Source organism: Leopardus geoffroyi, chromosome C1 (genome assembly GCF_018350155.1).
Source record: "Leopardus geoffroyi isolate Oge1 chromosome C1, O.geoffroyi_Oge1_pat1.0, whole genome shotgun sequence".
In the NCBI taxonomy this organism is placed as follows: Eukaryota; Metazoa; Chordata; class Mammalia; order Carnivora; family Felidae; genus Leopardus; species Leopardus geoffroyi.
Genome location: NC_059328.1, coordinates 166355930 through 166370732, shown reverse-complemented (window position 1 = coordinate 166370732; position 14803 = coordinate 166355930). Strand labels below are relative to the sequence as shown.

Genomic DNA, 14803 nt, shown 5'->3' with positions numbered 1-14803 from the left:
ATCATAGGGATAATATGTTAATGAGTTAACTTATTAGCAAATGCTTCTATTGAGAAGTTACCCTACCTGAAAATTCCCAAAGTGAGGGGAACATTATTGAAAAAGCTGTGATCTCCAGAAGGTTCTATTAAGTCAACTAAGTGCGTGGGCCCAATTTTAATGCTTCTGGCAAGTGGGAGTTCAGTGCCACTACTGTATGGAAGAATGTGTCTGTCCCTGGGGACGAAGACTTCAGACGAAGTTGAGCTTGTTACTCTCCCTGGAGAAATTCTTTGATGAGGGCAGAGACATCTGTAGGGACTCCATGAGTGTATTAGGGATGTTACCAGTCTCAGAGCTGAGTTGGGTTTGCAAGGATATAGAATTTGGTGACATACTTCATATTTTAATTTATATGGGACAGAAAACTCTGTAAGAAAGACTTGAACTTAAATTCATACTCATAATTATAGCTTAGATTTATACGACTCTGACAGATGGCCTTGGTGGTTTTGACAAAAGGCCACATTGCAGGGAGGAACAAGAAGGAAGGCCCTATGTTTGGAGTTTAAATACTTTTGACCTAGGAGAAGCAGAAAGAAGATAGTATGAGAAGAGCTGAGGTGGTAAAGGGCAGTTCGGTGGGAATAGAGAAGTATTAAGTAGATTTCTTCCATTTAAAAAATCAAACAGTGATAAGATGTTGAATGTTGTTTTACATTTATGTTTATCTTGGTAAGAGCAAAATAAATACCTCTTTGCTGGTAGTGATGTTTCTGGTATTAGAAAAAAGTTTGGAGGAAAATTTGCAAATAAATGCAGTAATTAAAATTCTGTACTATGATAGGCTTTATTATCAAATGAATATATGTTGTCTTTGAGAGGCTTAACTCCATCTTAGGGTCAGTTTACATGAAGGGATGTCTGGGCACTATGCCATTTTATTCTCTATCAGCTGTGTTTGCCAGAGTTCTCTTCTCTGTGTGGTTCCTGGTTAAGGCTGGTCATGTGAGAAACCTGCCTGAGATTTGGAAAGGGGCAGAGTTAGGCAAAAGCCTTTACATTTGTCAGGTCGCTGCAGGTCCCCAGGTGCAACTCATACTCGTCGCTAATCTGTTGACTGCAGCCTTCATGTGGTGGGGCAGCAAGTGGGCTCAGCTTCTCCCAGCTCCTACCAGATCTCTTTCAGTTTGAGCCTTGGGCCATCCACATAATAAAGGTTTGGAATAGATGAGAAATAGACAAAACAGTACCAGTCTGTCCGTCCTCACTGCCTCACCGAGTTTGTCCTTCTTCTACCTACTTTGCTCCCGCTCTCCTTCCTCACTATCTGCCCTGCTGACCTACAGTAACTGTAAGCCCATCATGAAATCAGAGCCCACAAACTTCCATAGCCTTCCCCAACTCTCCTTTGTGATCGTAGAGACTTTGCTCTAATCCTTTAGGTGCTCTCTTCTGGACCTGTATTCCTCTGCTTCTTCCCAAATTGTGTAAGGTCTCCTTTAGTAACTCCCTTATTCACATCACTCACGGTGGCCCTGAATCCTTGGTCAAATCCTAACTGATACAGATACTATATCTGTGCAACATACCTCCTTATGAATAACAGGAACCTCAAAGGGAATTACTCTCTAGGTACTCTCCAACCTAAATTTGGGGTGCCTTGACAAAGCAAAGGAAAGAATAATGAACTTTACAACCATCTAAGGTTGTCAGGTTACTGAAGTCTGCTATTGTCTCCTAAACTTGAATTAAAGATTCAATAGAAAAAAAGATTCATGTTAATTAGAGAACAGATTACTATGTTTATGTAATCTGAAAGAAGTAAGTATCCTTGTTTTGTAGGGCCATTAACAGGAACCAGGAAACATCAGTAGAAAGGAAATGTTATGTTGATCGCATATCAACAAAAATATATTTGAGAAGTATTACAGGTAGTTGGATGATTATATAAGATGTATCTTTATCACTTTCAGCATAGACAGTTCTTTTTTTTTTTTTTTTCAACGTTTTTATTTATTTTTGGGACAGAGAGAGACAGAGCATGAACAGGGGAGGGGCAGAGAGAGGGAGACACAGAATCGGAAACAGGCTCCAGGCTCTGAGCCATCAGCCCAGAGCCCGACGCGGGGCTCGAACTCACGGACCGCGAGATCGTGACCTGGCTGAAGTCGGACGCTTAACCGACTGCGCCACCCAGGCGCCCCCAGCATAGACAGTTCTAATATATATCTTGATAAGGATCTGGAAGAATAAAGTATGGTTTCATTTAATTAAAGTAAAAATGTTAGATCAGTTAACTTGGCAATTGTTTGCATGTTTCAGATAGAACAGAGGGAACTCTTCAGAAAGCAGGGAACATTGTTAGTTGCTTTGTTCTTAAATTTTTTTATACTAGCTAGTAAAGTACTTTCTAGATGAAAACCTCTAGTCAGTGGTTCTTTTGGAAAACAACATACCATTTAGTTTTCAAGAAGAGTAATTTTTTAAATTAAGCCCTTGTGTCTCACACGATGTGTATAATACAGCATGATTTTGAGAGCATATGCTTATTCTCCCTCATCGTCACATTCTTCTAAAATATTAACATGGGGAAGAATTTAGAATCAAATTTCCTTCTCTATATTTGTCACTCAGTGATCATTACCATCTACTTTTGAGTTTGAAATCACAGTTTCATGCAGTTCTTCAGCTTTAATTCCTCCTTCTCCACAAAGTGGGGACTCATTGAAGCACAGAATATTATGGTAGTAGAGGCAGGTGTGAGTGGGGCACCACTGTGGGGGTGTGGTGTTGCATAAGGGCACAAGAGCTGATGACAGGCACTAAGAAGGCAGAGGAAGGAGTGCAGAAAGGGGCACTATTTATAAAATTGGGGGCGGGGGCAGATCTCTCACTTTCAGTATAGTTTATTTGCAGAACCATTTATTTCACTTTACCCAAAGTCAAATTCATTAGGTTTATTACCTGATGTTCAAGTAATTGCAGGTGACAATTTCCCCAAGTGTTTGATCCCTATGTAACATAGGTCACTTTTTTCTAGCTCCAAATAACAGTTTAGTTTCCATTCCACCAACTCTCTGGTGCTGAAGATAGGTCTACAGAGCAGCACCCTACTTCTAGGTCTCATTTTCTGTATTAGTCAACTTTGCTATTGTAACAAAACCTTATGGTCTTGCAACAACAAAACATGTATTTCTCATTCACAGGAAGTGTAGCCTGTGGTCAGCTGTGGCTTTGTTCTAAGTGTCTTCACATTCTGGGACCCAGGTTAAAGGGGAAGTACCTATATGGGACATTCCCATTCTTGTGACAGAGGGAAAGATCTAAAGCCCTGGAAGAAGCTTCTTCATAAAGCTTCTGCTCAGCTGTGGCATGTATTACGTGTGTTCACATTCTAATGACCAAAACATGTAAGTGGCCAAGCCCAAAGCCAGTGAGGTGAGGAGGTATACTCTCCCTGCAGGAGGAATGTCAAGTCACATAACAGTAGTATGTCATACTGTTAGAAGGAAGAGGTAGTGAATAATGGCAAACAAGATACCACCTACCATAAGTATGTGTAAGCATTTCCTTTTCTCATATTTTCACTTCAAACAGTCGCTCTCTTGGCCCAGCCTCTTTGCTCTTTTATTTACCTGTTGCCTGGGCCAATCACACCCTTGGTGCTAGCTTTGCTCTATTTTTTAAAAATTATCTTCGTTGAGGTGTAATTGATACTATGTCAGTTTCAGGAGTAAAACACAATGATCCAACTATGTGTATATATTGCAAATGGTCACTATAGCAAGCCTAGCTAACATCCATCACCACACATGGTTACACTTTTTTTTATTGTGATGAGAATATTTAAGTTTACTCTCTTGACAACTTTCAAATGTACAGTGCAGTATTATTAACTATAGTCACCATGCTATACATTTCATCCCCATGACTTATTTTAAAACTGGAAGTTTGTACCTTTTGACCCAGTTCATACATTCCCCCTGCCTCTGGCAACCACCAGCCTGTTCCCTGTATCTATGAGCTTGGTTTTTTTGGTTTTGTTTTTTAAGATTCTACATGTAAGTGAGATCGTACTGTCATTGTCTGATTTATTTCAGTTAAAATAATGCCCGCAAGGTCCATCTATGTTGTTGCAAATGGCATGATTTCATTCTTTTCTATGGCTATATAATATTCCATTGTATGTATATACCACATTTTCTTTATCCATTCATTCATCACTGGACACTTCAGTTGTTTATGTATCTTGGCTATTGTGAATAATGCTGCAATGAAATGGGGGTGCAACTTTTCAAGTTCTTGTTTTTGTTTTCTTTGGCTAAGTACCCAGAAGTGGTGTTGCTGGATGATATGATAGTTCTGTTTTTAATTTTTAAGGAACTTCCATACTCTTTTCCATAGTGGCTATTCTAAGAGTACACGAGAGTTCCCTTTTCTTCACATCCTTGCCAGCATTTGTTATTTCTTGTCTTTTTGATAACAGCCATTCTAACAGGTGTCAGGTGATATCTAATTATGGTTTTGAATTGCATTTCCTTGATGATTAATGATGTTGAACACCTTTTTATGTACCTGTTGGCCATCTGTATGTCTTTTTTGGAAAAATATCTTCTACCCATTTTTAAAAATTGGATTGTTTGTGGGTTTTCTTGTTTTTTTTTTTTTTTTTTTTTTTTTTGCTATTGAGTTATACGAATCCTTTAGAAATTTTGATTATTAGCTCTTTATTGGTTATATGATTTGCAAATATTTTCTCCCACTCAGTAAGTTGCTTTTTCATTTTCTTAATGATTTCTTTTGCTGTGCAGAAGCCCTTTAGTTTGATATAGTCCTACTTATTTATTTATTATTTTTAAAAATTTATTTATTTTGAGAGAGAGACAGAGAGAGAATCCCAAGCACGCTCTGCACTGTCAACACAGAGCCAGATGCAGGGCTCGAACTCACAAACCATGAAATCATGACCTGAGCCAAAACCAGGAGTCAGATGCTTAACCAACTGAGCCACCCAGGTGCCCCTCGCTTGTTTATTTTTGCTTTTCTTGCTTTGCTTTTCATGTCATATTAAAATAATCATCTCTAAGACATAGGTCTTATCTTCTTATCTCTAAGAAAACATAGATGGTAGGCTCCTATCATCTCTAAGACCTATGTCTTAGAGATGATAGGAGCCTACCATCTATGTTTTCTTCTCGGAGTTTGATGGTTTCAGGTCTCACATTTAAGTCTTTAATCCATTTTTAGTTAATTTTTGTGTATGGTGTAAAATAGTTGTCAGGTTTTACTCTTTTATATGTGACTGTTCAATTTTCCCAACACTGTTTATTGAAGAGACTGTCCTTCCCTTGGCTCATTTGTCATAAATTAATTGACCATATATGCATGGGTTTATTTCTCATCTCTATTTTGTTCTGTTGATCTATATGTCTGTTTTTATGCCAGTGTCATACTGTTTTAATTACTACAGCTTTGGAATACAGTTTGAAATCAGGGAGCATGATTCCCCCAGCTTTGTTCTTCTTTCTCAAGATTGCTTTGGCTGTTCAGGGTCTTTTGTGATTCCACACAAATTTTAGGATGAAAATGCCATAGGAATTTTGATAGTGCATTGAATTTGTAGATTACTTTGTATAGTATGGATCTTTTAAAAATACTGATTCTTTCAATCCTTGAGCATGGACTATCTTTCCGTTTATTTATATCTTCTTTAATTTTTCTCATTAACGTCTTGTGGCTTTCAACATATAGGTCTTTCACCTTTTTGGTTAAATTAATTCCTAGGTATTTTATTCTTTTTGATGCAAATGTTTTCTTCATTTCTCTTTCTGATAGTTCATTATTAGTGTATTTAACTACAGAAGATGTTTGTGCACCAACTTTGTATCCTGCAACTTTATTATATTTATTAGTTGTAACAGTTTTTTGATGAAATATTTAGGGTTTTATATATAATATCATTGTATGTGCAAATAGTGGCAGTTTTACTTCTTTCTTTCTAATTTGGATATATTTTATTTCTTTGTCTTGCCTCATTGCTTTGGTTAGGACTTCCAAAATACTGTGGCAAGAGTGAGTGGGCATCCTTGTCTTATTCCTGATCTTAGAGGAAAAGTTTTCAGCTTTTCACCATTGAATATTATGTTAGCTGTGGACTTGTCATATATGTATGGCCTTTGTTATGTTGGGGTACATTCCCTCTATCCCTACTTTGTTGAAAGTTTTTGTCATAAATGGATGTTGAATTTTGTTAAGTGCTTTTTTCAGCATCTGTTTAGATGATTGTATGATTTTTATCCTTCATTTTATTAATGTAGTATATCACATCGACTACTTTGTGGATGTTGAACCATTCTTGCATCCCTGAAATAAGTCCTACTTGATCATGGTTTATGATCTTCTCAATGTATTGCTGAATTTGATTTGCACCCTCCTTTTATTTTAGTTCTTTGCATGAAAACCAAATCATTCATTGTGAAATTTTCCTTCAATTTTTTCCTCCTTTTGTTCTGATATTAGATCTACACTTATTAATATTAATATTAATTAATTAATATTAATTAATTAATTAATATTAATACTAATTGTGAATTATTATTGAATGCAAACAATATCATATGGCATTTAAGAACATTTGTGATTTCTTGCATAGATTTTTTTGTTTTTTATACTCAAGAAATAGTATCTTGTATTGTCATCTGTATTTTAGTATAAATATTCTGTCTCCCTAGTTAGACTGTAAATATTCTTTGAGGAAAGGGATGTCCTTCCGTTATTTTATAGCTTCAGTGTCTAACTCAGCTATTGGCTGTTTAAGATACTTGTAGGTAAGTTACTTTATAAAGATTCAAGATGGTTTTAAAATATTGAATCTGCTCATATTCTTCTAAGTTTGAGTTTCTAAATGTAGAGAAAATAGTTTGAAACAGTTAAAAGCCAATCAGTTTATTTTATCAACAAATCATTCTTCAGCAAGATACTTTGATTATTGTTAGTTTTTCTTCTCAGATAAAGTATCTATTGATTTTCAGAAGAATAATATCTAAAACACTTATGGCATGATATTGTAGCATATTTTTTACTTTTTTTGAGTAAATTTGACATCTAACATTGTGTAAATTCAAGGGGTACGTCATGTTACTTTGATATATTTATATATTATATAATATGGTTGTAGTTGTAATGATATTTATCATATTACATACTTATAGTACAATATTATTGTCTATTCAGTAAACTGCATTACATCTGTGGCTATTTTAGTACTTGTTACAAGTTTGTACCCTTCAACACCATCAATCTTATCCCTCCCCTGTTACCGCTGGTAACCACTGTTTTACACACCCACTCTCTCTGTTTCTTTTTTTTTTTTGATATATGTCTGACTTTTTTAGATTCTACATATAAGTGATATCATGCAGTACTTGTCTAATTTATCATATGAAGCTTATTTTTCTACCTTCATTGGCCATTACTGTTCACCTAGGTATCTTTGAAATTTAAAAAATTTACCTTATAGGTACTTATTATTCTTTAATACAATGAATGCAACTGGGCTTATAGCTCAGAGTGGTTTCAATTTCTAAATTGAAAAAAAAGATAAAGAGATAAAGAATAAGGAAATGTGCTTTAATGTAAAAAAATTTTTTTTTCAAAAAAATTTTTTTAACGTTTATTTATTTTTGAGACAGAGAGAGACAGATCATGAACGGGGGAGGGTCAGAGAGAGAGGGAGACACAGAATCTGAAACAGGCTCCAGGCTCTGAGCCATCAGCACAGAGCCTGACACGGGGCTTGAACTCACGAACCGCGAGATCATGACCTGAGCCGAAGTCGGACACTTAACCGACTGAGCCACCCAGGCGCCCCTGTAAAAAAATTTTTTTAATGGAGAATGAAATACATCATGTTGGGTTGAGTAAACACCAAGTATTAAATGATTTATAGTAGATATTTGACCAAAATGTGTGGAAGCAGGAGGACAGATCACACTGGAAGACAGAACACAGCTTCATTCTATGAAAGCAGATAAAACTTCATAGAGGGTGTGACACTTCAAATAGGTTTTATTGGAGAAAAGAAGTTTGAGAGGCAGGAAAGGGGAAAAGGGCATTTCAGGAGAAAGCCCAGAAGAGAGAAAGGATCTGCATGCTTGGAGAGTATACAGCAGGGAATAGAAGAAGATGAGAAGGAAAAGAAGAGAGATGGACAATAGAGGTACAGTGATGAAGGAACTTACATTGGTTTCTCAGGGCTGTTGTAACAAATTACCACAAACTTGGTGGCTTAAAGCAACAGAAATTTATTCTCTGGCAGTTCCAGAGGCCAGAAGTCCAAATTCAAGATGTTGGGAAAGTTGATTTTTTTTTTTTTTTTTTTTCTGGATGCTCTGAGGGAGAATCTATTCCATGCTTCTTTCCTAGCTTGTAGTTGCCAGTAATCCTTGATATTCCTTGGCTTGTAGATTCATCACTCCAACCTCTACTTCTGTCTTCACATTGCCTTCTCTGTGTGTCTCAGTCTTCTCTTCTATATCTTATAAGGAAAAGTGTCATTGGATTCCTGATTATAGGATAATCTTGAGATCCTTGGTTATATCTACAAAAATCCTCTTTCCCAATAAGATCACATTCACAGATTCTGGGAGGATACATGTTTTGGAGGGTTATCACTCAACCCACTACATGTCTTTGACAAGGACTTAATCCTATAAATAAAAGTTTATAGGCAAGGCTGTGCCATTATTACACTTATTATGTGGAAGATGACACTGGTAGAAAATGGACAAATGATGAAGACTTGAATTAAGTCAAGTGAGTTTAGAGAAGAGAGGCTAGATTCAAAAAGAAATTTCTGAGGTAAGTATACCTCAGATTGAGTGTGTAAGATGGGGAAGAATGAGAGTGATCTTGGGAATGATAAATTTGCATTGTCTGTGAGACATATAGGAGCAAATGTTTTGTAGCAGTTGGAAATGTAGGTTGGGGATTTAGGAGGGAGCTTGGGTGGTTAACTGTTAAATCAGTGGTATCCAATAAACCACACCTGTGAGTATTCACATTCTTGTCACTCCTCTGACTCTGTGCTTGGCTATATGATTGGCTTTGGCCAATGGAACATTACCAAGTATGATGCAAGTTTGATAAGCCTTTGTACAGAAGGGCAATGTGGCAGCAGCACTTTTTATACGAAGGAGAAAGTAACTTTCACCATTTTGCTAATGTAATTTACCCCGTGTGGCATATAGGCATCCACACAGTTACTTTATAAATTTATTATTCTCTTGTGAGTTACTGTGGGTTATAAAATTATACTGGACTAAGGTGAAATCACTACTAGGATAAGGAATAACAACTTAAACATAGATAAATGTTGAAATTCTACACAAATAGAATGGGGGAAGAAGGTGCTTACAAAATTTAAAACCAGGTAAGGCACCTGCAGTGGTTAATTTTATGTGTCAACTTGAGTAGGGGTCAGAGTACTAAGATTAAACATTGTTTTGGGTATCTCATCTCTAGATGAGATTAGCATCTGAACTGAAGGACTCAGTAGATTGCTCTCTCCAGTGTGATTGGGCACCATCCATTCATTCTATTGAAGGCCTGAATAGAACAAGAGGTGAAAAAAAGGGAATTCGACTCTTTTCCTGCCTTACTGCTTGACATGGAGCATCTCATCCCCTCCTGCCCTTGGACTGGGATTTACCTTATTTAGTTCCCTTGTTCTCAGGTCTTTAGACTTGGACTGAATTACATCACTTGGCTTTCCTGGATTTCTTTCTTTCTTTTTTTTTTTTTTTTTACATTTTTTAAAATGTTTATTTATTTTTGAGAGAGACAGAGACAGAATGCGAGTGGGTCAGGGGCAGAGAGAGAGGGAGACACAGAATCAGAAGCAGGCTCCAGGCTCTGAGCTGTCAGCACAGAGCTTGACACAGGGCTCGAACTCACGAGCCATGAGATCATGACCTGAGCAGAAGTCGGACGCTCAACTGACTGAGCCACCCAGGCGCCCTGGCTTTCCTGGATTTCTAGTTTGCAGACAGCAGATCATGGGATTCAGCCTCCATAATCATGTGAGCCAGTCCATCATAATAAATCTCTCTCTCTCTCTCTCTGGATGGATAGATGGATGGATACGGATATATCACTTTTTGGTTTTATTGGTTCTGTTTCTCTAGAAAATCCTAAATACAGCTCCTTGGGTTTTGGATTTGACATAGAACATGACCAACTTCTGATGTTAAATTCCTATAAAGATAAATATAAATATCTCTGTGGAACTTACAGTTTAGAGACTTTTAATCTTTGGAATCGGAATAACCCTTCTTTTGTTTGATCCTGTGGACCTCTATCTCCTAAAATAATAATATGCCAATTTTAACTTTTTTGAAGTGAGTGTTTTATTTTGGAAATTGCTTCAACCTATCTGATGATGCCTATTGATCACACAGTGGAAGTCTGTTTTAGGAGATGGGATGATTAGGAGACACACTTAAGAAACAGAAGTTCATTGGGTCAAGAGATTGGTTTCAAGTTCTGGGATGTTGGTAAGGGTGGGATGGAACCAGGAGCACATCAGAGGTTGTGCTTAGCAGATGACTGGAGGACTTATGTGTCTGCTCTAGATTTCAGTTTCCACATGTGGAAAATGAAAGTGGAGTATTAGATGATCTCTACAGTTCCACCTAATGCTAAAATATAACAGCTCCCTTTGGAATAACAGAAGTTATCTTGTATGGAAGCCAATGAGTGATCAATAATGGCAGTGATAAAGTAATGAATACTTGGATCAAAAAAGAAGCCCTTGTTCTTTTTTTTTTTTTTTTTTAATTTTTTTTTTCAACGTTTATTTATTTTTGGGACAGAGAGAGACAGAGCATGAACGGGGGAGGGGCAGAGAGAGAGGGAGACACAGAATCGGAAACAGGCTCCAGGCTCTGAGCCATCAGCCCAGAGCCCGACGCGGGGCTCGAACTCACGGACCGCGAGATCGTGACCTGGCTGAGGTCGGACGCTTAACCGACTGCGCCACCCAGGCGCCCCAGAAGCCCTTGTTCTTGAAAACTACAAATAGGAAGGCCCTTTTATATTTTCCATTCTCCAATGAGAGGCTACTTGGTCAATATATACAGCTTGGTAGAAAGAGAAGGGGTGGCTAGAGAGGGAGTCAACAGAGCATCTTTCTTGAACTGATTGACTTATCATCACAATATCATACCTTTTCAGGGTTAGTGCCCTTCAGGGTTCTGTTGACTGCAAATGTTGTTGTAGAATCTATTATAGACAGTTTTGATGGAATTAGCAGACTTACACAGAAAACAGGGCAGAATTACAGAAGATTCTTTGGAGCTATAGCATCCAGAATTTGATAAGGGGACTTCTTCAAGGTTCCATACTGGGCCAAATATTTTCTACTTGTCTCCCCATAGCTTATACAGATCCTTCTTTGTCCTTGCTATTCTCTGCCTAGAAAGGATGACCTATATGGATTCTATCAACAAGCTCTAGCACCCTCTAGCTCATAGTTGGGTCTGGTCATGCTAGGAGGGAGGGAAAATGAGTTCAAGGTATTTGAGGTCAACTTGAGCTGTTGATGTCCTTTGACAAGCTGTCACTACTCCTCTGAAGGCAGTTGCTACTATATAAGCCCCCTGTCCTTTGGATCCTGGTGACCTTCCTCTTCCTTCTCCCATTAGGTCTGGGGGTGGTGACTTCTCTTTTGCTGCAAGTCCCAAGTTTATTCACTGTCCCAGTGGTTTGTCTATATTCTACCTTGGTAATCATTCTCCTTGTAAATTAACCCTCTTGAAATTACTTTGTGCTCTGTTTTTCTCTTGGGACCATGACTAATACACATACTATTCTACGAACTGAGAATGAAAAGGAAATGGCAACTGGGGCCACATCAACACACATCTTATCATGCAGCCCTCCATTGCAGCCTTCTGGACTTCCTTACGAGTATTTTTGGTCACCTTCTCGCTTCTTTCCTCAACCATTGACTCCTTCATTGATCCCATAAATCAAGCAGGGAATAAGGCTGCAGCCAATTCAAAACCAAGCTTGATATGCTCAATTAATTTTCCCACTCTTCCCAGTATTCTTTCTCTACTGCCACTTCTCTTGGTACTGTAGACCATGGAATCCTCAAAGGCAGAGGTTTTGTCTTAGTCTTCTTTTGTCCCCAGAGCCTGGAATATGATAAATGCTAAGTAACTGCTTTTATAATGAAAACATAGAAGATAGAATTAAGGAGATGACTGCTTATTAAACCTTCTATTTCCAGACAGACCAGGACTGGTCTACTTCTCTTCCTTCTTTGAGGATGCTCAGTGCTTTTCTTACTTCCATGTACAACATTGCTGCTGTATTATAACCAGTCATGTGTTGGTAAATGGTTTTTGTTGTTGTTGTTTTATAAGTTTTATTGAGATATAATTCACATATCATATAACTCACCTATTTAAAGTTTACAATTCAGTGGACTTAAGTATAGTCACAGAATTTTGTAATCAGTACCACAATCAGTTTTAGAACATTATTTTCATTATCTCAAAAAGAAACTCTACCGGTTAGTGGTCATCTGTTTCTTCTCTGTCTTCTCTCCCCTCACCTTCTGGCAACCACTAATCTACTTTCTATCTCTTTGGATTTGTTTATTGTGGACATTTCCTATAAATGAAATCACACAATATGTGGTCCTTTGTGAGTAGCTTCTTTCACTTTGCTTAACATTTTTAAGGTTCATCTAAGTTGTAGCATATCAGAACATGTATACTTCCTTATTATGGCCAAATAATACTCCATTTTATGGATATAACACATTTTATTTATCCATTCATCAGTTGATGGACAAAATTTGTTTTCACTGAATGTTGGTAAATGTTTAACAGCTAGGAATCTGGAAAAAAAAATCCTGATGTGTAGCACTTGTTGATTTCCATCATGTAAATAAGCCCTTCATGGCTGATTGCAAGCTACATAATGTCACTGAACATAGAGTTGGAAAGAGCTGCTAAAATAAAATAGGCTCTTGTGAGCCCCTGCAAACCAGTTCCAGCATACTACCTTGACCATCTTTACTGATACTTCACTCAAGTTACCAGAGATGGGATCACATGCAGTGAGGTTTCCATACACTATTACTTTAAGATAATAACAATGCTTATATAAAAGTAATACAACAGCCAACATTTATTGAGCACTTCATATGTATCAGGTACAGTGCTAATCATTTTTTAAAATTTAATTCCTGACCATCACTATTTCCTTAGTAGCCTGCATCTCCAAACTACCAATATTCTGTGCTTGATTCACTGTCTTCTTAATTACTCCAAATGCATCGCATCTCACAATTCTTGAACTTGCCTCCTCTACCTGGTACATTCTTTTCCCTAGATATCAACATAGCTCCTTGCCTCATTTCCACCAGATCTCCACTCAGGTGTCCCCTCCTCAGAAAGGTCTTTCCACTACCTCATCCCTTATCTAATCCTTTGCCAAGTTTTGTTTTTCTTCACAGTGCTTGGTGCCAATGTTCTCTTATTCTCTATATTTATTTTCCTATTTGTTTATTGGCTGTCTCCCCACCATAATGTCAGCTCCACGAAGACAGGGTCTTTGTTTTGTTTACTGTTGCATTTTAAATGCCAAGGCCATGTTCTTAATCATGCTGACTAAGCTGGGAAGTGTGGAATTTGTGCACAAGGGCCTCTCTTCCCCCTGTCTGCTCCTCCTGGTGCTATCAGAGGAATGTTTAGAGAACATTCTGCCCTAGTCCCTGCATCTCTGTTACTAGTCCAAATCCTGCCATAGATGAGACTCAGCTGACACAGGTGGAAGACAATCCAGTGATGTGGCTAAGAGTGTGCCTTACTCTGGAGCCAAACTAAATGGATTTGCATCCCAGTTTTGGCACCCACTGTCTGTGCACCTTGGGTTTAATACCCAACTTCTCAGAGTTTTTCCATCTTTAAAATGGGAGAAGATTCCCCATCTCATAAGTCTGTTTTGAGGATTAAATTAATCTCTTAATTTAAAGTGATTGGGGCACCTGGGTGGCTCAGTCAGATAAGTGTCTGACTTCGGCTTAGGTCATGATCTCACAGTTGTGAGTTTGAGCCCTACATCAGGCTCTGCACTGACACTGTGGAACCTGCTTGGGATTCTCTCTCTCCCTCTCTCTCTGCCCCTCCCTTGCTTGTACTCTCCCTCTCAAAAAGAAACATTAAAAAAATAATAAAATAAACTGATCAGTGCTGGGACATCTGGATGGATCAGCATGCTGATCTCAGGGTCATAAGTTCAAGCCCCATGTTGGGTGTGGAGCCAACTTAAGAAAAAAATAATAAAGTGATCAATACATAGTAAGTGCTTGATACACTTTGTCTTCTTAGCTCTGAGGACATCTTCTGGCAGTAATCTTTACTTACCGTGTAAGTCACGCGTATAAGCCTGCCATGTGGAAAACTGTAAAAAGTCACTACTTAGCTCTTTATTCTGTTACCCTAATTGCTAGCATTCTGTAAGAGCACATCTAGATTGTCCTGCTGTCAGAGGGAACTGGATAGTTCCTAGTCTGCTTTTGCTTCTCACAAAAGAGGAGACCTCTGAGCATCAAGAAAGTGTAATCAGCCTGCCATTCTTTCCTGGGAAATCACCTATATTTAACCACTAGGTTTAGAAAAGCCCCAAGGGAAACTTGATGTTATTCTCAGTCTAGCTAGCAGAGACAAGCCATATCTGGAACATCCCTGGGGTCTGTAGAAAGAAAAGCCTCTCACAGAAGAGAAATCCTTGCCCACAAGACCTAGGA

At 38.0% G+C, this 14803-nt stretch overlaps 1 protein-coding gene across 1 annotated transcript in view; it reads left to right on the top strand.

Moving 5' to 3' along the window:
* PDE11A (phosphodiesterase 11A) overlaps positions 1 to 14803 on the top strand; it is a 405024-nt gene that overhangs the window by 23560 nt on the left and 366661 nt on the right. The gene's annotated exons all lie outside the window — the stretch shown is intronic.